The sequence below is a fragment of the Theropithecus gelada genome, chromosome 13 (genome assembly GCF_003255815.1).
Source record: "Theropithecus gelada isolate Dixy chromosome 13, Tgel_1.0, whole genome shotgun sequence".
NCBI classification, from domain to species: Eukaryota; Metazoa; Chordata; class Mammalia; order Primates; family Cercopithecidae; genus Theropithecus; species Theropithecus gelada.
In genome coordinates, this window is record NC_037681.1 from 100,773,400 (window position 1) to 100,799,745 (window position 26,346).

Sequence of the window (26,346 nt, forward strand, 5' to 3'; positions counted from 1 at the left end):
AGATATTCAAGGAGCTCCAGGCCAAAGAATGAAGTTCAGCCATAGTAGTTCACATGGCAGCAGTCATTTCACAGCAGATTCCCAGCCCATTTAAGGGACATTAAGAGGTTGCAGGACCTTTGAGAGGATTCACAACCCAAGATTAGTATTTGGAGATCCAGGGTTGGAGTGCATTTTCAGTGGAGAATGAAATGCTGTATAGGTATGTCAGAGGCCCAAATACAAGACCTAGGAGATCTGCACTGAAGGCTTCTGAGTAAGTGAGAGTTTTTCTGTTGTGCCTCCATTTCAAATGCCACTTTTATGGTTTTTGAGTATTATGATAATTAATTCTTATTGTTCCTAGAATCAGATAGATACTGTTGTGAAAGCTCTGTCCCTTAAGGGGTCATGAACCAGAGTTCTGACTGGCTCATGGATTCTTAATATGCTTTATTGACTTGTGATTTTTTTCAACATCAGGGAAGGATAAGTGCCTCCTGGAAAAATAAAATTTTCACTAAGCATCTTTTTCTGTCCCTTCTCAATTCTAGTATTTCCTTTTGCTGTGGCAACCAATATAGTTATTTATCAGGGAAACTTACCCCAGGCCTTATCTACTTTGATATTTTATAAAGTCATTTAACTACAGACATCTAGCAACCCTCCATGTTAGGCTATGAAGATTGTAAGTTTCCTATATCTTACATTACATTAGAATGACGGTGAATAGTTGAGACGACACGGCCCTTCTATTAATACTCCGTAATAATGATCTCCGCTATGTGTCTATGAAGTGATTCTCACTGAATGGCCAATAGAAGTAACCAAGAACACTGGAAAGAGTCCAGGACTTGGATTCAGGTATCTGGCTACTACTCCAAGCTCTACAAATGACTAAGTATGTGTGAGCATGGGCTTCTGAGCCCATCTCTAGGCCTTGGATTTTATATCTCTTAGGATAAGGGTTAGCCACCAGATAGCTAAGATCATTCATTCAAAGTGTATAAGTGCCAGATGAGATAGAACAATAAAGGAGTGTCATATGTAAAAGGAGAAAATAGTAAACAGCTATAGTTGCTGCAATGCATAAATGCTGCTTCATACACTTACATATATAGTATCCACCTAACCTACTATGTGTGTGTAAGGGGGTGGTATTGGGAAAGATGAAATCGTGGAATAATTCTTGGAAGAGGAAGTAAATGAGCCGCATCTAAAGGCTAAGTAAGAATTAACATGATGAAGTATGAATGAGAATATTCCCCAGGCAGAAAGAACATCATTGCATGCAGTGGTATGGTGGGTGACACCTGCATAAAATGTTCATTTCTGGGGTACAGAGGATAGGGAAAAGTCAGTGTAAGTGGGCAAACAGGAGACAGATCCTGAAGAGCTATTCAGCCCTTGCAAGTGGCTGGGCTTCATGCTGAAGGCATTAGGAAGTTACTGGTGATCTAAAGAAGGAAATAGCATGGTCAGACTTGTGGGGTGTTTGTTTGTGTTTTTGAGACAGGGTCTCACTCTGTCACCTGGGCTGGAGTGCAGTGGCACGATCTCAGCTCACTGCAACCTCTGCCTCTAGTGATCTTCCCACCTCAGCCTCCCGAGTAGCTAGGACCACAGGCACACCACCACACCCAGCAAATTTTGGTATTTTTAGTAGACACAGGGTTTCGCCATGTTGTCCAGACTGGTCTTGAACTTCTGAACTCAAGTGATCTGCCCAACTTGGCCTCCCGAAATGCTGGGATTACAGGCGTGAGCCACAGTGCCTGGCCCAGACTTGTGTTTTTGAAGATCCCTTTGGCTGCAGGGTGGAGAATGAGTTTGAAGAAGCAAAGCTGCAGAGTAGGGAGACAGATAAGCATGAGAAATTAGGAATGTCTACAGTACAGCAATAGAGTAGAACTAGGAAGAAGTGGATGAATCTGAACTATATTGAGGAAGTAGAATCAACAGGTCATGAGAACTGTACTTTTTATGTCCATATATTGAAATAGTGTTTTGTATTGTAAAGTAAGCTTTAGCTGATTAAAAAACCAAATATTTTCTAAGTCTAATTATGAAATCTTGAGAACTTTCAGCCATTTGTTTGAAAATTTGATTTTTTTTTACATAATATAACTTTCTTGCATTGATATTTTTGGCTTTTAGTTTACTTCCATTCCCATCAGTATGATTGTTAAATCCCTAGTCATTTATGCAGATATTATATATTTTGAATATTCTTAAACAAAATTCCACAAAGTCTAGGATTTTTCTAACTTAGGTTAATCTGTTTGTGCTTAATTGAGCTCCTACTATGTGCTTAGCATGCTCTTTTAACTTCTTAAAAAAGGAAAAAAAAACACTTTGATACTTCTTTGAAAAGTGGAGAAAAACTTTTCCATCTTTAGGGCATAGTATCACTAACTGATGCTTAGTGGGAACCAGAAATCCTCACCTGTTCACCATATCTTCTCCCAGTGAAGTACCTGCCAAATTTACTTCTTTTTCACTGGCAAATTAAACTCATCAAAACTGCCTTTTCAATTCTTTCTAACTAGAAACAAGCAGCAGTGTTCCAGCATTCTTTATCATACACTGACATCTGGTGGCCAAACAGAGCATTAAGAAACACTCCAGTGGGTTCTTATATCCCTGTAAACATACTACAATTTATATATGTACTGTGGACTCAAATCCAAGGGATAAAAATATGGATAGTGTGTAGTCATCCTTCAAAAAGTGTTTAGTCTACCTATGGCAGCCTTTTGAAGAGTAATGTTATGCAATGCAAGTCCAGTTAATTCTTAAAACCATTCCTACCCCTGGGATGGTGATAAAGATGGATGCAATACACGTGAGCTTATAGGAAGAGGAGTGCAAGGTAGGGTGGTGAGTCGAGGCTGGTTCTGCTGGGTGCTTGGGGACCAGGTTAGGCATCGTCATAGACAACATAGTCTTCACTGCTTCCTGAGCTATACTGCTTCACTTTCCAGGATCCATCTTTTCTGCCCAGAAATCTCTTTCTGGGTTATTGACACCTCTCATATAGGTTATTGACTCCTCTGATGTTGCTTCTAAACAGCTTTTCTTTTCTAAGGTTTTATAAATCTAGGAGTATTTTCTGATAGAATCATTTACCTTTCAATTTTTTTACAGTTGCTTTAGGAAATATTCCAAAACAATTTACTTTTCTCTTGCACATTTCAATCGGTAAATACAGATCTCTAAAAATTGTTGAGCAAATAAAAGAATGAAATTTGAGGTACTATTTTTTATAATTGCAATTTATATCATGATTTTTTGACCCCCTATCAGGTTTAATCTGAATTATTGTATTCCCAATCTTGTGTTATTTCTTGAGGCAGGGAAAAATGTAAGAATTTGTTTTCTTCCTAGTGTGACTAATTTTTGCTTTTGAGATTCTTTAGGTCTGATTGACAGATTTTTTAGGTCTGATTTCACCTTTATTTCAAGTTAGTACCAAATATAATAATGAATACTGATGTAATTAATTATGATATTTAAAATTGTCTAACATTGATGGGAAGTATAATTTCGATTGTCACTTATCTATTAGTTATACTTTTTCAAATTTGGGACCCAAATAAGGCCACTTATCTAGTGAACTCTTTACTAGAGAAATGTGGTTTAGTTAAAACTTTTGATTCTTTAATCTTTAAATACATTTAATACTTTAGTCTTTCTGTGTGATTTCTTATGTTAGTACTGCTAATCTTTACTTTACCCTTCAGAATTATGACTTCTCGTGTGTTTCCTATGTTATACTGCTGGGAATGTGATAGGGAGTTACTTAAATGTTCTGAGATTTAGGTTGATTCAGTGGTGAGGTAAACTACACACACACACACACACACACACACACGCAACAACTGCCCCTCCCTCTGAAGCATCCATCTGGATTTTTCAACCATAGTCCTCAACGTACTTCCTGAACTTCTTTTCCAGCAGAATATTATGGGAACTTCACTATAACTTATTAGGTTCTACTCTTTATTTCCCCAAATGTTCTCTGATACTGTCTTTTTTCTGATTGTGTAAATTCATTGAGCTGAGGCTGTAGAAAAACAATTACTCATATGCACATAAGAATAGCAGGTACCCAATATAACTGAGAACATAAATAGTCAGTTGTGGATTGCCCTGGTTACATTGGCCATGCTAAACAATGATGGGACAGCATCGCATAGGGCAGAGAACAAGCTTGTGTTTGAATCTTACCAAATAACTCTTCCTTTTGTGCCTCTGTTTCTTCATCTATGAAAGGAGATAATAATGCTGACTCCAAGATGGTGGTAATTTTGTGGGATGAACATTTATATGTGTCTAATCTATAGTAGGCACTCATAAATGCTAGTTTTCTTCTTCTCCTACCCCTCTTAATAGTCGTGTTGGCCAGACATGTTTCATCCAGATTCAACTGTGAAGCTATTCCCTAGAAAAGCCCTGGAAAGGATCCAGTTTCAGCATTCTACTTATGGCTAGCCAATTTTCCCAGCACCATTTATTAAATAGGGAATCCTTTCCCCATTTCTTGTTTTTGTCAGGTTTGTCAAAGATCAGATGGCTGTAGATGTGTGGTATTATTTCTGAGGGCTCTGTTCTGTTCAATTGGTCTATATCTCTGTTTTGGTACTAATACTGTACTGTTTTGGTTACTGTAGCCTTGTAGTATAGTTTGAAGTCAGGTAGCGTGACACCTCCAGCTTTGTTCTTTTGGCTTAGGATTGTCTTGGCAATGCAGGGTCTTTTTTGGTTCCATATGAACTTTAAAGCAGTTTTTTCCAATTCTGTGAAGAAAGTCATTGGTAGCTTAATGGGGATGGCATTGAATCTATAAATTACCTTGGGCAGTATGGTCATTTTCACAATATTGATTCTTCCTATCCATGAGCATGGTATGTTCTTCCATTTGTTTATGTCCTCTTTTATTTCACTGAGCAGTGGTTTGTAGTTCTCCTTGAAGAGGTCCTTCACATCCCTTGTAAGTTGGATTCCTAAGTATTTTATTCTCTTGGAAGCTATTGTGAATGGGAGTTCATTCATAATTTGGCTCTCTATTTGTCTGTTACTGGTGTATAAGAATGCTTGTGATTTTTGCACATTAATTTTGTATCCTGAGACTTTGCTGAGGTTGGTTATCAGCTTAAGGAGATTTTGGGCTGAGACAATGGGGTTTTCTAAATATACAATCATGTCATCTGCAAACAGGGACAATTTGACTTCTTCTTTTCCTAACTGAATACCCTTTATTTCTTTCTCTTGCCTGATTGCCCTAGCCAGAACTTTCCTTACTCCTTATATGAAAATTAATTCAAGATGAACTAGAGACTTAAATGTTAGACCTAAAACCATAAAAACCCTAGAAGAAAACCTAGGTAATACCATTCAGGATATAGGCATGGGCAAGGACTTCATGTCTAAAACACCAAAAGCAATGGCAACAAAAGCCAAAATTGACAAATGGGATCTAATTGAACTAAAGAGCTTCTGCACAGCAAAAGAAACTACCATCAGAGTGAATAGGCACCCTACAGAATGGGAGAAAAATTTTACAATCTACTCATCTAACAAAGGGCTAATATCTAGAACCTATAAAGAACTCAGTCAAATTTATAAGAAAAAAACAACCCCATGAGAAAGTGGGCAAAGGATATGAACAGACACTTCTCAAAAGAAGACATTCATACAGCCAACAGATGCACGAAAAAATGCTCATCATCACTGGCCATCAGAAAAATGCAAATCAAAACCACAATGAGATTACCATCTCACACTAGTTAGAATGACAATGATTAAAAAGTCAGGAAACAACAGGTGCTGGAGAGGATGTGGAGAAATAGGAACACTTTTACACTGTTGGTGGGACTGTAAACTAGTTCATCCATTGTGGAAAATAGTGTGGCAATTCCTCAAGGATCTAGAGCTAGAAATACCATATGACCCAGCCATCCCATTACTGAGGATATACCCAAAGGATTATAAATCATGCTGCTATAAAGACACATGCACACGTATGTTTATTGCGGCACTATTCACAATAGCAAGGACTTGGAATCAACCCAAATGTCCATCAGTGACAGACTGGATTAAGAAAATGTGGCACATATACACCATGGAAAACTATGCAGCCATAACAAAGGATGAGTTTGTGTCCTTTGTAGGGACATGGATGCAACTGGAAACCATCATTCGCAGCAAACTATCGCAGGAACAGAAAACCAAATACCGCATGTTCTCATTCATAGGTGGGAATTGAACAATGAGATCACTTGGACACAGGAAGGGGAACATCACACTTCGGGTCCTATTATGGGGAGTCGGTGGGGAGGGATAGCATTACGAGATATACCTAGTGTCAATGACGAGTTGATGGGTGCAGCACACCAACATGGCACATGTATACATATGTAACAATCCTGCACGTTGTGCACATGTACCCTAGAACTTAAAGTATAATTAAAAAAAAAAAAAAGAAAAAGATAAAAAAGCCCTGGGAAAAAGCTCCTGACTGAAAAGTTGTTATGCCACTAGACAGCAGCTGTTGATATTATAATGTCATTTGTTCTCCCTTGGCTATAGCCAAACCCTAATGCATAGCAGACCTCAAAGAATGTCTAGCCAAAGCATAAAGCAATCTTGAGAGGCTGGCAGTTCTATGTGACAGGATAAATTCCAAACAGATTCAATTACCTCTTGGTGCAAGAGTGATTCTTAATGTGAGACCTAAGAAGTCCAGTGTGAACACTAAGACTGAAAGTTTCTCCATTGTGTCTATTTGGGAATTCTTAATGCTTAAACAGCTTCTGATGCTGTGAATGCCATTTTTGGTTTCACATTAAATATGAGATTTCTTCTGGTTTGTTGGTCTCTGAAGATTGCTCAGCGAGCACCTGGAAGAAAGAGGAGCGAATGGCAGAAAGCGAGTAGGGATAAAGGAAGAAAAGAAGACATAGACTGTGGTCCCTGATGAATCCAGGAACCACAGCCTGAAACAGTTTATCATATTTTAAACATGTGCTGTCCAAAAGATGCTGCCAAATAATCATGCAATCTAAGAATGTGCATGCTATGCAAATGCAGCTTGAAGACAGGTCCTGTCTCCCTCCCAACCAGATTGTCTCTTCCCCAAGTGTCCTATGAAGGAGTTTGAAACGGACACTGTTTGTTTTCCCGGTTTAGTGCTTTCCTCACTTTAGCAGATCCTATGAAAGGACCAGGAAAATATTATTTCTCCATCCATTCGTTTGAAAATCTCTTGCTGTTATCATTTACAACCTTAATCATGCTTCTTAAGCTTATTTGGGACACTGAGGTCTACACTGGTGATCGTCTGGATATTATTTTCTTTTCCTTTCTTCTCTTAGTTTTGCATCTGTTTAAAAAGTTTTAAGATAATCTTTCACAAGTACACAGTATATAAAATATGTTGTCTTTGTTTGTTTGGGCTTCTGTAACAAAATGCCTTCGACTGAGTAATTTATAAACAATGGTAATTTATTGCTCATGGTTTTGGAGGCTAGGGAGTTCAGGATAGGTGTTGACAGACTCAGTTTCTTGTGAGGGCTCACTCTCTGCTTCAAAGATGGTGCCTTCTTACTGTGTCATCACATGGTGGAAGGGGCAGGGAGCCCCCTCAAGCCTCTTTTGTGAGGGTACTAATCCCATTGATAAGGATAGATCCCTCCATATATAGTCGCCCCACAAAGCCCGCACCTCTTGATACTATCACTTTGGGTATTAAATTCCAACATATGAATTTTGAGGGCAAACAGACATTCAGACCATAGGATATTTGGACATTTTTCTACATCAAAATAAAAAGCATAAATCTTTACATTTTACAGCTTCATTTCTTCCAGGAGATGCCCATACATATTACCTGAGGCTCCAAATGAATTTATAATTGGGAGGTTTGAACTACAGGGTTTCCTAAGATATTTTCTGTGCCTACCCAAACTGACCAGATTTGCATGGAAGTTAAGAATCGTTTTTTACTTTAAAACAAGTACGTGGCTAATCTTCTCAGGTGATGTACTTGAGAACTGAATCACTATGTAGAATTTTTGCACTAATTAATTTGAATATATATTTCAAAGATTTTAAGATCCCACATTTTTTTGTGTTTGGCACAAGTCTTTAAGATAAAAATCGTCACTGACCAAATATAAGTTTTCCATGGAACATTTTTCTTTTACAAAGGTCTGCCTCTGCCACAGATTTGAAGAAAGATGACATTTGTAGAGATCTGATGGAGTGGTAGATCTCTTAGGGAGGAGAAGATAACGCGGTTATCTGCCACCAACCCCCAGAGTGTGGCAGCCCTTTGGCCAGTGGATGCATGCTATTTTTATTTCCAGTTTCTCTCAAGTCTACATGTTGGAATCACTTTCAAAATCTGCATCAGCAAAATAAACTTAAAATGACACTAGGCGAGGCACACTTAATAAATATTACAACACCTAAGAAATTACTTTTCCTTAAATAGATAGGAAGAAACAAATTTATATTGAAAATACAAAACAACCTGAAAACATATATTTATGTCAAAATGTTTATGATGTTTCTTTGAGTTGTGGTGAGCATAAATATTTTTTCCTATTTTTATTATTTTCCAAACTTTTTTCACGAATATTCTTCAATAAAAAATATACATGGTATTTGGGAAAAATTAAATCTGTTTGCAGATATGTTGCAAATATTAAAGTAGTATAAGGAACACTGGCATATTCTTTATGTAGATTCACTATTGTAAATATTTTATCATATTGGCTTGTCATTTGTATACATGTTTGCTCTTCTTCCATATATACACTCCTTAACTATTTTTAAGTGGATAAAATCAACTTTATTTTATATCCATGCATATACATACACAAATTTCAGAGAGTATTTCTTTGGTTCCATTAAGATTTATAGATTTATAAAAGGATTGCACCAGCGCTCCTGTAAGCTTGCTAGTTTTGCCTAGTTCAAATAATTATTAATTTAATGGAAGGCTCTGTATAACAAAATCTCTCCAAATATTGACTTTAGACAGTCATGGCCATGAAATATTGTGTCCCTGCAAATAATCACTAACCAAACTTGTACTAATTCATGCATGCCTATTCTCAATACCTGTATTAAAAAAAAAAAAAAAAAACACCCACAAAATACAGTTAAATTTGTTCCTGGTGGATTATGAAATAATACTGAAAACTTTCTTTTCACTATTTTATGGAACTTTATTTAAGAAACATTATTTAAAATATAATAGAATGTGATTTCCAATTAGGTCAGTGTAAACAATAAAACATGATATTTTAAAGATAGGGCATTTGTATTTTAGCCCCAGTAGGGGAAAAAAAGAGAGAGAGACAGACAAAGAGACAGACAGAGATCTGTATAATTCATTCATTTCTGAAGATAACTAGCTGCTATGATGCTGCGTTTCTTTTCTTATAGGCCTATAAAACTTCAAAATTGAAAAAGATATTTAAGGCCATCCAGTATCACTTTCATAATATCGGAAGTTCCCACTGCAGCAGTCGTAACATCTGCACTTTTGCCTTTACAGGAGATTACTGAGAGGATATATTGGGATGGAGGCAGATGACTTGTTCTAATTGTTAAAAGCTGTAATCGTTAAAAATAAAGAAAGAGTTCCTTCTTACACTGACATTTCCAAAGTAAATTACCAAAGCACTATACCTGTCCCCGATTGTTAGACTTTACCACATTTTATTATGGTCACAGACATGTCTTATTTCCATGATGTGGCTGAGAAATCCTTGATGAGAAAAATCTCATAGCAATCTCTCCCCGGATCAGTTTTCACATATGATAGGTAGTAAATAAATATTTGAGAATAGTTGATTGTGTCTCATCATGAAAAAAAGCCTGTTAAGTGATTTCTTTTCCACCGTTTTTTCCTCTGTCAGCCCATTTTCTCACATGACCACTAAAGTTAACTTTCTAAAAATCATAGGCTTCCATGCCTCTCTTTTCTTCTGCTTACACAAGAATCTCTTTCCAGAAGTCCCACTCACTACTACAAATAGGTTGACTTATTTTTTATGGGACTGGGAGGAAGAGGAGACTGCTGGTTCTTGTGAGATTTTCAAGTGGAACTGCCTTGGTTACCTCTTTTGTTAAAAGTTAAAGATTTTAAGTTTCAATATTTGTTACTTTAACAAAATGTATTCTACACATTGAGTTAATATTGACCGACTCTTTAATTTGGGCTCCCCAATTTTAGATATTTATAATCCAACCTAAATTAATATATGGTGGCCGATTGCCACACCCTTGAAAAAGTAAATGATGGGTTTATTATTAGAGAATAATATGCTAGGAAATAAGGTATAAATCATGTGTATCAGTGTTTGACCAAAAAGCTTCCAACAAACCAATTCTCAAACCAGTGTGAGTAACTTTGATTTTCTATTTTGCTAATGTCAACAATCCTAATCCTGCAGTTTATTCTTTAGAGGTATTTTAAGTCAAGTATGGTATTTATGTATGTTTTTACATTTATAATTATACAAATAGTAGTTTTTTTTTTTTTTTTTTTTTTTTTTTTTTTTTTTTGAGACAGAGTCTTGCTCTGTCGCCCAGGCTGGGGTGCAGTGGCCGGATCTCAGCTCACTGCAAGCTCCGCCTCCCGGGTTTAGACCATTCTCCTGCCTCAGCCTCCCGAGTAGCTGGGACTACAGGCGCCCGCCACCTCGCCCGGCTAGTTTTTTGTATTTTTTAGTAGAGACGGGGTTTCACCGTGTTAGCCAGGATGGTCTCGATCTCCTGACCTCGTGATCCGCCCGTCTCGGCCTCCCAAAGTGCTGGGATTACAGGCTTGAGCCACCGCGCCCGGCCTACAAATAGTAGTTTTTTAGATTATCTGAGAATAACTAAACTTTCTCCTGAGCTCTGTTTAGCTGTGTATATTACATCTGAATTTGAATGATTCTTAAGTATCTGAAAAGTTCTCTAACTAAATTAAGCATTTTTATTCTGTCAAGCTTAGCCTTTTTTCTTCTTCTTTTTTTTAAGCTAAAGGAACTATGTTTTATAATATAGCTATTGAATCCAGAAAACTGAGAATCCTGTCCACTTTTCTCTCCAGTTAATCTTGATATGCTATGAATTCAGTTCCCTTTAGAACTCTTGATTTGTTTCTCCCATCTTCATGAACAGTGGTTAATCAGGCCCGTATTTTTTTGCCTGGATCATTGCAATAACTTCCTAACTGGTTGCCCTGACCCCTGCCCCCACCAACTCCTTCCCTCTGTATTCCATCATCTTGGTAAACCTAGCCTTTCTAAAATGCTAGTCACATATTATTTACTAGTAAAACTCTGTCTTCAGGATAAACTTTAAAGCTCTTAGCACAGTACCAAATTGTTTCAATAGGTCTCTTAATACATCTCCCATTGCATATCCTCCTTTTCCACACATTGTATTCCACATTCTGCCATAATGAACTGTTTATCATTTTCAGGTACGTAGTCACTGTTTAATCCATGTGTTGGCCCTCATGGGAGTTCCTCTGTCTGTTTCTTCCTTCCCTTGCATAATAAATTTATATTCAGCCTTCCAGATCTAGCTTATTTTTGGAAACCTTTCCTAACTACCCCAATTTCTATGCCATGATTCCTTCTATACTATTGTACTTTATGCATATTGTTAAGAATATTGTCCTGTTTTTGTTTCTGTCTCTCCAGATGTGAGCACCAAATAGAGATCATGTGTTGTTCACACTTTCACATGCACTTTTAGCACATAGACATAAAAGAAATGTTTGTTGAATGACTGCTTAAATGAACATATTAACTGTTTGATCTTAGTAACTATCTAGTTTATCCATCCTAACTTCTCAGTTTTCTGGAATGATGGTATATGCCATACCAATCACAATAGATAGCCCATGGCTACATGATCATGCTATTATGTTCCAGTGGGCATCCATCATCTTGAGTTAACTGTCTTAGGGCTATTGTTTTCCAGTGTTACACAGAAAATTTATTATATATAATTTAAATGATCATTAACAGATGTGCATCACAATTCAGAGTTCAAAAGCGAACATGAAATTCTCATTAAGCAAAAGGCATATTTTCAGGCCATGCAATGTTGCTTGAAAAGCAATTAACATATCACACATTATTCCTGTGAGACAAAAACTGTTTATTTCCCATCTTAATTTGCCTGCTTAAAAATAGAAGAAGATAGATGAGTTTATGCTCAAGGTGTATGCGTTTCCCTTGTGGCCCATGAACACATTTCCTTTTCATATTTGCAGAATATTGGTACAATTACTCTTTCATCAGACATGAAATTTGAGTGTATAACCAGTTTGTGGTTATCACCTACTAATTTATTAGGTTGATAACAGCAATTAAGCCACAATTGCTTCTGAGAAATATAAATTGACTTTCCATTTTAAATGGATAATTTAACATCTCAAACCACCGACATAGAGTGTAACTGATTTCTGGGACAAGAAGTTTGTTTCTCCTAGTATTGAACTTTAAAAAATGCAACCATTGATCATCCAGTTACTAATTATTTAATTATGGGATTATGTGGTTTGTGAAATTTATTAATTTTTTTTTTTTTGGCTCCATGCCTTTTGACTATTTATGGGTGTCATGAGGGAGAGGATTTTGTACAGAAATGTAACATATCAGTAGGCCCATGGTTTATCCACCCACTTAAAAATGTAAAAATTATTATTAGCTTTATAAGCTTAAGGTCATATAAAAATGGGCAGCAGACCTAATTTGGTCCACAGAGCATTGTTGGCTGACCCTGGTTTAATCAAATCTTCAGATAAGACTCTCAGAATTCACCAATCACAGGAGGTGGCTGCCTCAGCTGGTCTTCTGCCCACTAAAAGTAGAATTAGGCTGAGCGTGGTGGTTCACGCCCATAATCCCAGCACTTTTGGAGGCTGAGGGAGTTGGATTGCCTGAACCTGGGAGTTTGAGACCAGCCTGGGCAACATGGCGAAACCCTCTATCTACAAAAAATAGCCAGGTGTGGTTCCATGTGCCTGTAGTTGTAGTCCCAGCTGTTCAGGAGGCTGAAATAGGAGGATCACTTGAGCCTGGGAGGCAGAAATTGCAATGAGCCAAATTTGTGCCACTGTACTCTAGCCTGAGCAACAGAGTGTGAGACCATCTCAAAAAAATAAAAAATAAAAAGTAGAACTAACGTTTGTCATATGATAATAGGTTACATATCCCCATTCCAATAATTCTGAATCTCAAGTGCACTGAACCACATCAAATACTAGTGTAGACCTAAATGCACGTATCTAACTAAAAGGCCATCCACATATATTCATCTGCAAATACCAGGTTCACTGTGGTGACCTATTTTGATCCAGAAGCCTTTTGGTAAAAATTGGGAAAAGGGTATTCTTGTTTTAGGAATCCTGACTGCACTAATCAGCAAATGTTCATCAAATACTTATGTATGAAACATTCACTGGGTGGAGTAGAAGATACCGACATGTAAGGAAAGCCTCCTACCTGGTGATCTGTCTCTCACACACACGTGTGTGCACACAGGCACACTGCTACCAGTGTGTGGTAATATCAGATAAGAGCCAAAAGGGAAATTTGAATAAGTGAAAAGGAGCTTAATACTGGGAATTAAAGAGGAGAGTTTTGTACACAAGAGAGTTGAAGATCATGTTTCCAGAGAAGAATCCACATATGCTGCCAAGAAGCATCAGAGAGGAAGGGGCTGAAATTGTCAGCAGAGAAGAATTAACAACACAGTTGCACATGAAGCATGCTGGGGTGGGGTAATACAGCGACCACTTTGGCAGGAGCCAGGGGTTCATGAGGAGAGATGAACTTTGAGAGGCAGAGACTTGTGCCAGATTGCTGAGAATCTTGAAGGCCAGGCATCTTAATCATGAACTGAGTGGAGGCGAGATTATATTTCTTTATGCAATGCTTGCTGAAAATGACATCTCAATTCAAGGGCTGGGTGAAAATGCAACTCATTGCTTTATTCCCTTATGAATTTTGACATATCTCACAAAATTAATATAATAGAGATGAAACTGGAGAATTACTAGAGAAGAGTCCAGCATCTGAAACTTGTCGGGTCCTAGATGATAGCCTCTTATAGACTATGGGGAGCCATTGAAGGTTTGCGGCCAGTAGGGTAGTGTGGTTAAGCAGGATTTTAAGAATAGGCTGTTAGGAAAATACGTTTTACCAGGGGGGGAAAAAAAAAAAAAGGTAAATTTAAAGTTTCGATGAAGGAAATGGGAGAAGATCATGACTTGAATGAGGGGGTGAATATGGACTGACCTTGGAAATATAAAGTATTACATTAAAAAGAGCTATTTGAAATGACTTGATGTTTAATATCTATAATTTACTATTTACTACATTTCATATATTGTTCAAATCTCTTTCCTTATATTATTTAATTTTCTCAACAACACTGTTATGTAGATACTGCTAAGATTCATTCCTGTTTTTCAAATGAAAAGCTGAGACACTTTTAGCATTTAAGCAACCTACTCGGCCAGAAAGAATTACCACTAGAAGGAATTGGAGCCAGGTTTCTAATCCAAGCCAGCTATCTTAGTCCGTTTGTGCTTCTAATACCGAATACCCAAGACTGGGTAATTTACAAAGAGCAAAATTTTGTTTCCTCACAGTTATAGCACTGGGAAATCCAAGATCAAGGTGCCAGCATGTTTGGTTGTCTGGTGAGGGTTGTTCTCTGCTTCCAAGATGGTGCCCTTCCCCTCTGGAGGGGAAGAATGCTGGATCCTGGTATGGCAGAAGGTAGAAGCGCAAGCTAGCCAAATGCTCTGTGAAACCTCTTTTATAAGTGCCTTAATCCTGTTCAAAAGAGAGGAGCCTCATGTCCCAATCACCTATTAAAGCTCTTAATATTATCACCTTGGCAACACCTGAGTTTTGGAGGTGACACATTTAAACCATATCACCATCCAACTCTTAACCCCTGTAACATTTTATAACATGGTCTTAGATTATATATATATATATATATATTTTTTTTTTTTTTTTCTCTTCTTCCTCTTCTTTTTTTTTTTTTTTTTTGTTAGAAGGAGTCTCACTTTGTCACCCAGGCTGGAGTGCAGTGGTGCGATCTCAGCTCACTGCAACCTCTGCATCCCGGGTTCAAGTGATTCTCCTGCCTCAGCCTCCCAAGTAGCTGGGATTGTAGGCACCCGCCACCACGCCCAGCTAAGTTTTTTTTATTTTTTATTTTTAGTAGAGATTGGTTTCACCATATTGAGCAGGCTGGTCTCGAACTCCTGACCTTGTGATCCACCTGTCTCGGCCTCCCAAAGTGCTAGGATTACAGACATGGGCCCCCGCACCCAGCCGGTCTTAGATTATATTGATGCTTGATCTTTCAACAAAGTTCCCAAGAGAACAAGGCTACAAGTGCATGGGCCTTGGAGTCGGAAAGACTTCTCAAGTCTTCCACTGTGTGGCCTTCATCAAGTCATCTAACCTGATGGAAAAACAGTTCTTGCATTTATGAAGTGAAGATTTCTCATTAATTCTAATTTCTCATTAGGAGACTGAAGGGAGATTATGGATTCTTATTTCCCTTCTATTTCCGTTTTTCCTCTGTAGAAGTGACAGTGTTAGGTTTTGGAGGAAAATGAAAAGTACGTCTCATACATCTGATATTTGAGGTGATGGCAGAACCCCCAACAGATCATGTCCAGTGTACAGCTGTAGGAAGGGCCAGTGTCTTAGAGGGTTGGGATTGGACATGGTACCTTGGTTCTCTTTCACAAGCAGGTGATAGTAGAGAGTAGTTGAGTGCTCTAAGAAAGAGTTGAGAGAACCACTGAGAACAGGGAGCAGGGCCTTGAGATATACCAACTTACTGAGGTAGATCCAGGAAGAAGAACTGGGCGAGTGAAGGGAAGGAGAAGTATGAATAGAACCACAGTAAAGCAGGGTTTTGTAAAGCATAGGGGAGGCTTAACTTAGTGGATGGTAAATTGTGTTCAGAACACACAGAGTTCAAAGAGGTCTGAATTATACTGGATAAAAAAGATGGTCAAGAATGTAGAGAGTTCCAGAAGAATACAGATAACATGACTATTTTTTTTTTTTTTTTTTTTTAGAAAAAGAGTAAAATCCATTTTCTTTGTTAAGCCCTCTAAAAACTTGATTTGATTAAGTGCATTTTGGATACTCACTTTCTAATCAATGCATAATGTAAAGCTAAGGATTATTATCTTTTCCCTGCTTTACATACTTAATTGTAAACTACTCTCCCTGTTGGAGCTAGAGAATGTGCTCCTGAAATGCCATAGCAACTCAGCAACACACAGAGATGATGGGATTAGGGAAAATGAAGTTGGCATCCACTAGATTTCACAATCCGGTAGGAATAGCCCAGAGCTGAACTTCCTCACCCAGTTTATCCATTTGCTTTGGTAAATAACTTTGTCTTTCTAAATATAAGCTTCTTCTCAAAAATGAAGCTAATGTGAGCTTAGGTAAATTTCTCTTTAAAAACACATTAAATATCTAAGGATAGAAAGTGCTGTTTAATTATTAAGTCATTATCTTTGTCATTTATTTCCAATTAAACTGAACTGTTTAATTACAAATAACATCTTAAGTAGATAAATGGCATAATTAGTTTATTTTTAACTGTATGCCTATGAAGAAAGAGTAAGTTATTTATAAAATACTTTGCAATTTAAAAATTAAGCCAAGTCTAAAATGGTGGTTAGAAATTTTCTGTAGCTTAATAAAAAATACATTATTAAAACTCAAGGTCCTTAGCATCTTTCATTCCTAGTGCTACACCAATTAGGTCAAGAGAAACTTTTCATGTAAAGATAGAAAGATTCACCCTGAGAGAGCTTGGCACAGAATGAAAAAGATGAAAATATATCTGTATTAATTATTGATGCACTACAGGGAGAGTAAGTGTTTAAAACCAACCAAATAACATTCTTTTGATTTAGACACCTCGGTTAATTTATTTAAATAGTCTTGATTTATGCTTTTATCTCAGACTCCAGTCTTTAAAAGATGTATTTAAAGCATTCAGAGCCAGAATTATGATCATGCCTCATTGTCAAAAGCTGTCTTTCATTCTCAATTTTCAGTGCTGCAAAATTCCTATTTTATTTCTCTGTTTATAGACATTTTAATGGGAAACTGGGAGAGGCTGCCTCAGGGGTTACTAGTCAAGTATTTTAAGCTGAATAGCAAACTTTTTTCTTTGCTTTAAGAAGGTTCTATAGTGAAGAGTTAATCAGTAGGTATTGCTGGACTTATTTATTATGTTTTGTTTTGTTTGAGATTGTATCAGTGCAGCAAAACATAATATAATACATAAAATAAAATGCTTTAACAAATTTCTATCTCACTAAAGCTTTCTGTGACCTAGACACTCGGTAATGGGTCAACACAGAATGAAGCCCTAAGCTAAACCAAAGCTCACATTTCTGTAGTCATGCCCAGTCACTGTTATATTTCACCTGGCCTATGACATTGGTACCTCGGACCACATGGCTTTGCCCCCTCTTCGTTACATGGAAAGAAACAGAATCTTGAATGTTATGCTTGGGAGGAAGAAGGAAGGAAGCTCTGTGTTATCTGTGAAATATAAAACTTGCCCAGTTATACACCAAGACAAGGCAAACCACAACAGTTAAATATTAAAAGGTAAATAGAAGAGTCAATAATTCATCATACATTTTAAAATAACTAAAAGAGTATAATGGGAATGTTTGTAACGCAGAGAAATGATAAATGCTTGAGGTGATGGATGCCTCATTTACCCTGATGTGACTATTACACATTGTATGCCTGTCTCAAAATATCCCATGTACCCCATAAATAGATACACGTATTATGTAGCCATAATGACTAAAAATTTTAAAATATAATTTTTGAAAGGGTAAATGGAATGGGGATGATGACAAAGTTACAAAAGACAGAAAGTGAAGACATGGGTATGTTGTAGCACATTCCTGGGAAAAGCTCAGAATAACTAATGGGGAAATATTCCTACATTTAAACATGCATGGTCATTTAGGTTTTCTGGTTTTCATTGCTTTAATTGCCCCATATCAGAAGGACATATTCCTTTGAAAGAATGAGTTTGACTAATGTTAAGTTTCTCTTTCAGTTTTTTTTTTGTTTTTTTTTAAAGATTTAAAAGATAAAAGTGAATGACTGCATAGAGGCATGTTGACATTTATTCTTTCTTCTGCTGGCTTGATTCAAAATAGTCATGCTGGACAGCAGGTGGTAAGTGCCTGGTGTTTATGAGGGAGAACAGCAATTTATTATTTTCCTTGGTTGCTACCTTGAACTATGAAGGTAGTAAAAATCCAGGACACATTTATCTTACAGAGTTGTCACAAGCAGCAAAGAAAATCACAGAATCACAGGCTTTCTCATACCACTAGCATTTGCATTTTCCATGCTGATTAGCTTAGATTTTGGAAAAATGTTATGAAATCAGCTACACTTTATATTATCAAATTGCTTTCTTTGTTGTCTTTCTTGGCATTTTGAAAATTCTGTGTGCATTTCAGATGACTAAGTAGTTCTCTTAAAGGTTTAACCAATGTTGAAAGCCAGAAAGTGTAAAGATGAATAAGATTTTCTTCCTACTCTTTAACAAGCTGTTTCTTGGCTGGTAAAGAAAAAAAGCATCACCATTGTCAGCTGTGCACTAAAGTCTTTGGAACATAATCTGTGGGTAAAACCATTCCGTTAGTGTTGTATGTGTGCTAGAGCCTTACTACTGACTTAACTGTAATTAAAAATATTACTTTATGCTCCAGGTCTTATCAGGTATGCCCATCTTTCTCAATTACAGCTGCGTACAATTAGATACAAACTCAGCTTTAAGATGGTTAATTGCTAGTCAAAGAAAGACTGAGCAATATTTGTATTTACCTTCTTGACAGAAGAAATGTATTGTAATACCTACTGGCCAGTTTGAAACAGAGGTGAGAGATTAAAATTAGGAGACAGTAACATTTTAGAGCTTTTATTCCTGGTGGTTATTTGCTGTTTTTTATCCCCTCTTGACGTATGAAAGAATAATGTACTACTGTGACTTTAGTTTTTGAAATGGGGAAATGGCTGTTGCATTAATTCCCTCATGATGATTAGCATCATGCATGCAGAAAGGATACATGAGGGAAACAATTAGTGCAGTGGCTAAGAGCATAGACGCCAGACCTAGAGGGCACACATCCCAATTCCAGTTCTGCTCTTTGCCCTGAGGTAATGCCTGCACCGTTATTCATCTATCTGAATACATTTCTTGCTACATCTACTTCACATGTAGGTGTCTTTTTTTGCTTTGCAATTCTTGTTATTGAATATTAGGTCTTTCTATTGGGTATTCCTTGTTTATATGAAAGCAATAGATTTTGCATATTAATACAGGTGCCCATACCACACTACCCAATGTTCATACACTTATAATCAACCTTCCACCAGAGCTCTCTGTTTAAAGGGATCGTAAGAACTTCACCTGCTCTTCATCTGTTATCTATCACAATTGTTCAAGGGTCAGCAAGCATCTTCTTCTCCTTCTCTTTCTTTCTTTTTTTTTTTTTTTTTTTTGAGACAGAGTCTGGCTCTGTTGCCCAGGCTGGACTGCAGTGGTGCAATCTCAGCTCACTGCAACATCTGCCTTCCAGGTTCAAGCAATTCTCCTGCCTCAGCCTCCCGAGTAGTTAGGATTACAGGTGTGTGCCACAAGGCCCGGCTAATTTTTGTATTTTTAGTAAAGATGGGGTTTCACCATATTGGCCAGGTTGGTCTCGCACTCCTAAGCTCATGATCTGCCCGCCTCGGCCTCCCAAAGCACTGGGATTACAGGCATGAGCCACCGCGCCCAGCCAGCAAATGTTTTCTTGAAGGGCCAAGAGTAAATATTACAAGCTTTGTGTGCCATACAGTTTCTGTCCTGACCGTTCCCCTCTACCACTGTAGTGTAAAAACAGGCATAGATGGTATGTAAATGAATGAGCCTGACTGTGTTCTAATAAAACCCTATTTGCAAAGTAGGAGGTTGACTCCCAGGATTTAGTTTGCTGACACCTGCATTATTGGTGTTGTCCACGTTAGAAGTCTAGATTTTATCTTTGTCTCCTTCTCCCTCATTCTCATAGCCTATATCTCTTCAAATCCTGTCAGATTGACATTCTAAATTTTTCTTAAATTCATTACCTTCTCTTTATCCATATAGACACAATCCTGATTTGTAGTTTCCTCACCTCTCTTTTGGGCTCTGAAGGCTTAATACTCTCCTGCCTTGTGCCTGCAGTCCTGCCAAAGCTAACTGCCCTAGCTGCAGTAAGAAACTGTCTAAACCCAAACAGGATTATGTCACTCCTTTGCTTTAAGATCTCTGATGATTCATCATTGCCTAAAGGGCTGTTCTCAAATTGAAAACTTTGTAACTTGGCAGAGAAGTCGCTTCAGGACCTGGTTCTTTCTCTCTCTCCAGCTGCATCTCCCATTCCTATTTGTGTCCATTCAGGCCCTTGGAGAAGCAAGGTAGATGGGATTATATGTATAAGGAGGACTTGCCTGTGAAGGATAAAATAGGAGTGAATGGGCTTTTGTGGAGCTTTTAGACTGCTATGGGTTCAAACACCTTTGAAAGGGGAGCAGGAAGGAAAGAGGATTGAGTAGGAAGAGGCTCAGCACTGTTCCCAGCAAGTCCCAGTCAGGCTAGTGGGGAGCCCGGATCAGGAGCTGAAGTTGCTTGTTGGAGGAGTCCGTGTTGGGCAGGAGCATGGACCTGTGCCCAGTGATTAACTGGAGCTGCCTGAGGCTAAGTGCAGCCTACACATAAGACTGCAGTAGGACTACAGGTGCAGCAGATGGAGATGGTCAGTTAACTATGCCCCCCAGCAGTTTAACTCAGAGGAGAGTGGCTTGGGGCCCCTCTATGGCACCATACACGTGACCAGCTTCAGTTGATCTCTTGTAATATTTTTCATATACTATGTCATCTCTCACCTCCTAGCCCATCTGCATCACCCCTTCCTGCTCCTAACTTTGCTTGGCCATCCGCTTTTCACTCTTTAAGTCTCAGCTGAGGGATAACCTCTTCTGGAAGTATATTTTTACTTCCTACCTCTCAACTGTGCAAATTGCCATCATTCAGTCATTCCATAATGTCATCAGCCATTTCCCCAATTACAATTGGTTGTACATGTTTTTGTTTTTGATTAGAGAGTCAACTTCTTGAAGAAAGGATTGTTTAGTATGTGCTCTTAGACTCCTACAGTAACCAGCACTCATTTGCTGAATGAATGATTTTACTCTCAGGTATCTATTGGGAGGATTAGGTGACTCAGATAGCATAAAAAGGAGAGCATGACAGATGACACTTAAGTATTATATTTAGTTTATGAGAATTATATTTTTATTTTAAAATAATATACTTTATAATTATAATTATGACATATTAGACTCATTTCACCTAAATGTGGACAGTCTTGTACAGTTGAAGGAACACTGGGCTTGAAATCAAAAGACCGGTGCTCAAATCCTGGTGACCTCATTTGTGAGCCGAATGGCCATGGGACAACATCTCTGGCATCATTTCCCTCTTCAGTAAGATGGGGAGATAGCGATCTCAAAGACACTGCATTTTGAACCCATCAAACCATTGGTAATACATCCAACTACTTGCTTTGATCGAGATCTCTCTGTTTCCTCCTCTTGTGTCAGAGCTTGCGTCAAGCTAGCTCAGTGTCCCATTATACACTGACATTTTAGATCACATAGCTTTTTGTAGAGACAATGAATGATAAGAGCAATTTAAAAGTACTGGTCTTCTAACAATTGTATGTGTGGTGAGTGCTGGTAAATGTATTATTCTGGGAACTACATCGTCTGCTAAATTTTTTTTTTTTTTTTTTTTTGAGATGGAGTCTCGCTCTGCTGCCCAGGCTAGAGTGCAGTGGCGTGATCTCAGCTCACTGCAAGCTCCGCCTCCCGGGTTCATGCCATTCTCCTGCCTCAGCCTCCCGAGTAGCTGAGACTACAGGCGCCCGCCACCTTGCCCGGCTAGTTTTTTGTATTTTTTAGTAGAAACGGGGTTTTACCGTGTTAGCCAGGATGGTCTCGATCTCCTGACCTCGTGATCCGCCTGTCTCGGCCTCCCAAAGTGCTGGGATTACAGGCTTGACATCTGCTAAATTATACTAGGTTAAAATTTTTATAGAGCGCCACATGAGAGCAAATGGGAGATCAATTATGTGAGACTAGAGAGACTGTTATAGCACCGACTTGATGGCAGAATAGGGTTCTAGTCTTCTTCGGTTGGGGGTGAATTATTGTGGCTGCTATCTTTATGGCTGTGCATTCCAATTGCCACTCTATAAACTGTAAGAATGAAAACAATAATTTTTTAAAGTAGAGATGTTAATAAAAATAAGTAAAACTCATAAAGCACAAAATATTATGCAAATCAAATAATCAAAATAAAAATAGACATGATAAACTTATATTAACTTAAAATATAAGAAAAATATAAAACAAGAAATGCAGGCCCAGTATCTGTAAATGAACTGAAATGACAATGTAAGATGGAACTAAAAGATCAAAAAGATAAAATGACTAAATAAGCTTTAAGAATGCCAACAGGAGATGGAGATATTTACAATGTAAAAGAATGAACTGAAATAAGTCTGTACAGTTGTAAGCAACATAAGAGCCTGTCACAGGAGCATACTTTTGCCACAAAGGTAGAGACAGGAGGGCTTCTCCTTGTCCTTTCACTCTTTGGTGTTGGTGTGCTGCCCTCTTAAAGTATTCTTCTGTGACCAGGGAGGGGAATCTGGCTCCTGGATGTTGATGATGATGGTGATGATGGTGATGATGGTGGGATGGTGGTGATGGTGATTTGGCGCGCCTTCCTGCCAGCAGAGGGCAGCCACACAGAGAGGTGAGGACGGGCAGAGCTGGGGTGGAGAACTGAGGCCTGTTGGAGCCCTGTGTTCATGACTGTTTGCTGATCTGAATGTTCCCGACGTTAGCTGGGTGTTTTTTATTGTTTTAATTACTTTCAAATTCTGTAACAGCAAATACTCCTCCTTCTTTTCACTTTTTCATTCTCTGTGTATTTCTTGCTCAGGATTCAGTTCCAGGGGTTGGTTTCCTATTTGTAGGAAATATAGATACAACCTTTTCCTCTAGCTCTTGAGCCTCTGACTTCATTTCTGTTTTTTTTTTTTTTCTTTATTTTCTCGCTTGTTGGAGCTGTTGGAAACCCGACCAATTCTCTAAGAACAGACAGAGACAGACACATACAAATATATACACACAAATAAGCCACAGCCCCTTCCATACATGTGCACATGTGCACATACACACACATACACATACACGCATCCACTCCACCCATGCATACAAACTGTACCCACCCATTCATAGATTCATAGACACACACACAAATAGCACATATCTTTCCCCATACACACGTACACACGCAGCTCCACACACACACAACCAGTGCCCATCCCATCCGGGATACACACACACATCCAGACACACACACACATGCAATAAGTACCTCTTCCCATGCACATGTGCATGTACACACTTACACAGGCCCACGTGCACTGACCTTTTTTCTTTGTGCCTTTTCTCTCTCGAGCGGCTTCTCCCTGCTGCTTTTCACATCCATCATTGCAATGTTCCCCATCTGTACTGCAGATACAGATCTGAATATTGTAAAATTATTGTTTCCTTTCCAGGGAGATTTTTAAAAAAGCTTTTCCACTGTGATCTATAAATAATGAATAATTCCATTAGAAATGTGATGGATGGTGTAACTTTTATGCAGAGTTTGTCAAGCTCAATGTTTCAGGCTTTTACTTTCACAACAGCCCCAGGCCATGGCAGGTAGGAAACTCAATTGGCTGACACTCCAAAGTCTCTCTTGCCACATTTCCCAAAGTGTGTTCCTTGAGTTCTCATAGATAATTCATGCATTTTAAAAGCAGCACTTTCCATGCTCAAATAGATTTGGGAAATGCTACAGTGAACTGACTCCTTTAATGCTGAGCTCCCCAAAGCATTTCATATGATAATTTGCTGTAGGTCATGCGATATTTCCAAAACATATTTGGCCAGGGAACCTTATTTTTTCATCGAAACATTATATCTCTAAGCTCAGTGTTCCATGGAAAATAATTTAGGAAATAGTGTTCTAATGACACTAGTACATTCTCTCTACTGCAGAGAAACTGTTTTACAATTGTCCTTACTGAAGAGTTCAAATTTACCTCCCCATATTTCCATCACATTTGCAGTTCTTTATGTGTTTAGTCCTAAAGTAAAATAAACACCTGTTCTAAAGCCAGTATATGATTCTGAAGAGTCTCCTGAAATCTTAAAGCAGAAAATACAGTTTTTATTATGTTTTATGTTAATATGGTTTTCTGTAAAATAGGTCTTTGAAAATCAGTAATCTTTATAAGTAAGATAGTCTAATTATATTTTGACCAGGTATTTCCTCAATTAAGAATATTACTTCTTAACATATATTATATGGATTATATATACACACACACACACACACACACATATATACATAAGTTCATCATAAATGCATCAACCGAAAGGCAGTAGAAAGCGAGAGAGACTATGTGAGAGAAAGAGAGAGGGTTCCAATGGATGTCCCTGGAAAAAGACATGGCAGACACAGTGCTAGTACGTATAGCAGGAGTATCTGTGCTCCTCTCTCAGCTTTCCTTTGGGACTTTCACTTGTAATAATGAACCCTGTAGGGCTATCCACTGTATTGCAGCCTCCACGTGATTTTTTGACACTGAACAGCTGTGCCTAAAACCAAGGCACAAAGGACAAACCCCAAATAACACATTTTGGGTAAAGTAAACATTCCTTTTGCATCCCTTTTCCAAGATACAAGAAAGTACAAATGTAAGAATGGTCATCTTGCCAAAGCTGGCACAGAATAGCTGTTTTATTTGCAAGATTTCATGCATCTGCTTTCTAAATTGAAAAGGGACTTTTACCAATTAGTGATTTTCTAAAAAATCCAAGATTCCAGTGGACTTCAGAGCTGGTCTGTGTTTGGTCTATACCTGTTCCTTTTTAAGTCCCAACCTGCCTACACTCATTCCTTAAGACTTCAACATTCTTGTGCCCCAAAGATCTATCTCTCTGCTCTGGAGATTTGCATTTTAACAGAAATCAGAGAATTGGAGCCCAGATGTTCTGTGCACAACCTGAACAAATACCCTACGATGCTTTGGAGGGTTACAACAATCTTTCCCAGAGCACACAGCTGGACTTCACTTTGTAATAACTTAAGCAGTTACTGTATATACTACATCAGAATAAAAAATTCATAGAAGACTCTTTTATCTCCCCTTCTTTTTAGCATTAAGTACAGTAGTAGGCATATAGTAGGTCTTCAGCAGGTGCAGATTAGCAATAGAATAACTACATATTCTCATTTACTTTTTGTATCGTATTTGTAAATATGGTAAATTGTTCTTTTCTAACAACTCTTTAAATTTGGTGAATATATAAGGAATAATGAACATCAAAAGAAACAGTAACAGAGTGGCAATTGCACCATAGTATTCTATAGTTGGAAGACCATTTACCCCATTACTGCCACTCTGGTTTTTGGATCTCTGAGAGTGCACCCCCAGTGAAGATAAGCACACCATTTCCCGCAGCAGGTCATTCTACTTTGATCGTCGTTGCTGGTATGAACTTCTTTGCCTTAGGCAGAAAAGGTTCCCCAAAGGAAACCAGCCTTTGGTCAATGTCACTTTTGCTTCTAGACTTCACACAGTTAATGATCACATACTTCATCACACTCTACCCTCCTCATTTGCTGGGAGTTTTTCAAGTTCTCTTTCTATCTTTCTGACTACACTTTCTGTCTTCCTTTTTGATTCTGGTCCTTCTGTACAACCTTAATTCATAGGTCTTCTTTGGCCTGCTCTTCTGGCTCTATTCACTTTACTCGTATGTCATTCACTACTTTGTGTCCAAATATGCCTGACATTTACCAGATTCCTATAAAGACTGTTATATTTCCTGAATTTTGGATGCATATTTCCATCTACCTCTGGGCATCTCTGCCCACATGTTTCCAGGCTCCTCAAACTTGGCTGGGGAAATGCTAAGCTCATGTTCTATGTGATACTTTCTTTTTAGGAAATATCTCTATTCTGCTCTTATATAGGCTCCTTCCAAACATGTAAATACCTTTATAAGGATACTGTCAGTTATTTGTGACAAGTCTCATACACACATTAAGAATCCTTTTCTAGAACACTAGCTTTGACATAAAAGATGTCAGTTTCCAGTG

The 26,346-nt window shown here is 38.0% G+C and overlaps 1 protein-coding gene across 6 annotated transcripts in view; it reads left to right on the forward strand.

The window, feature by feature from the left end:
- CTNNA2 (catenin alpha 2) overlaps positions 1-26,346 on the forward strand; it is a 1,475,417-nt gene that overhangs the window by 700,399 nt on the left and 748,672 nt on the right. The gene's annotated exons all lie outside the window — the stretch shown is intronic.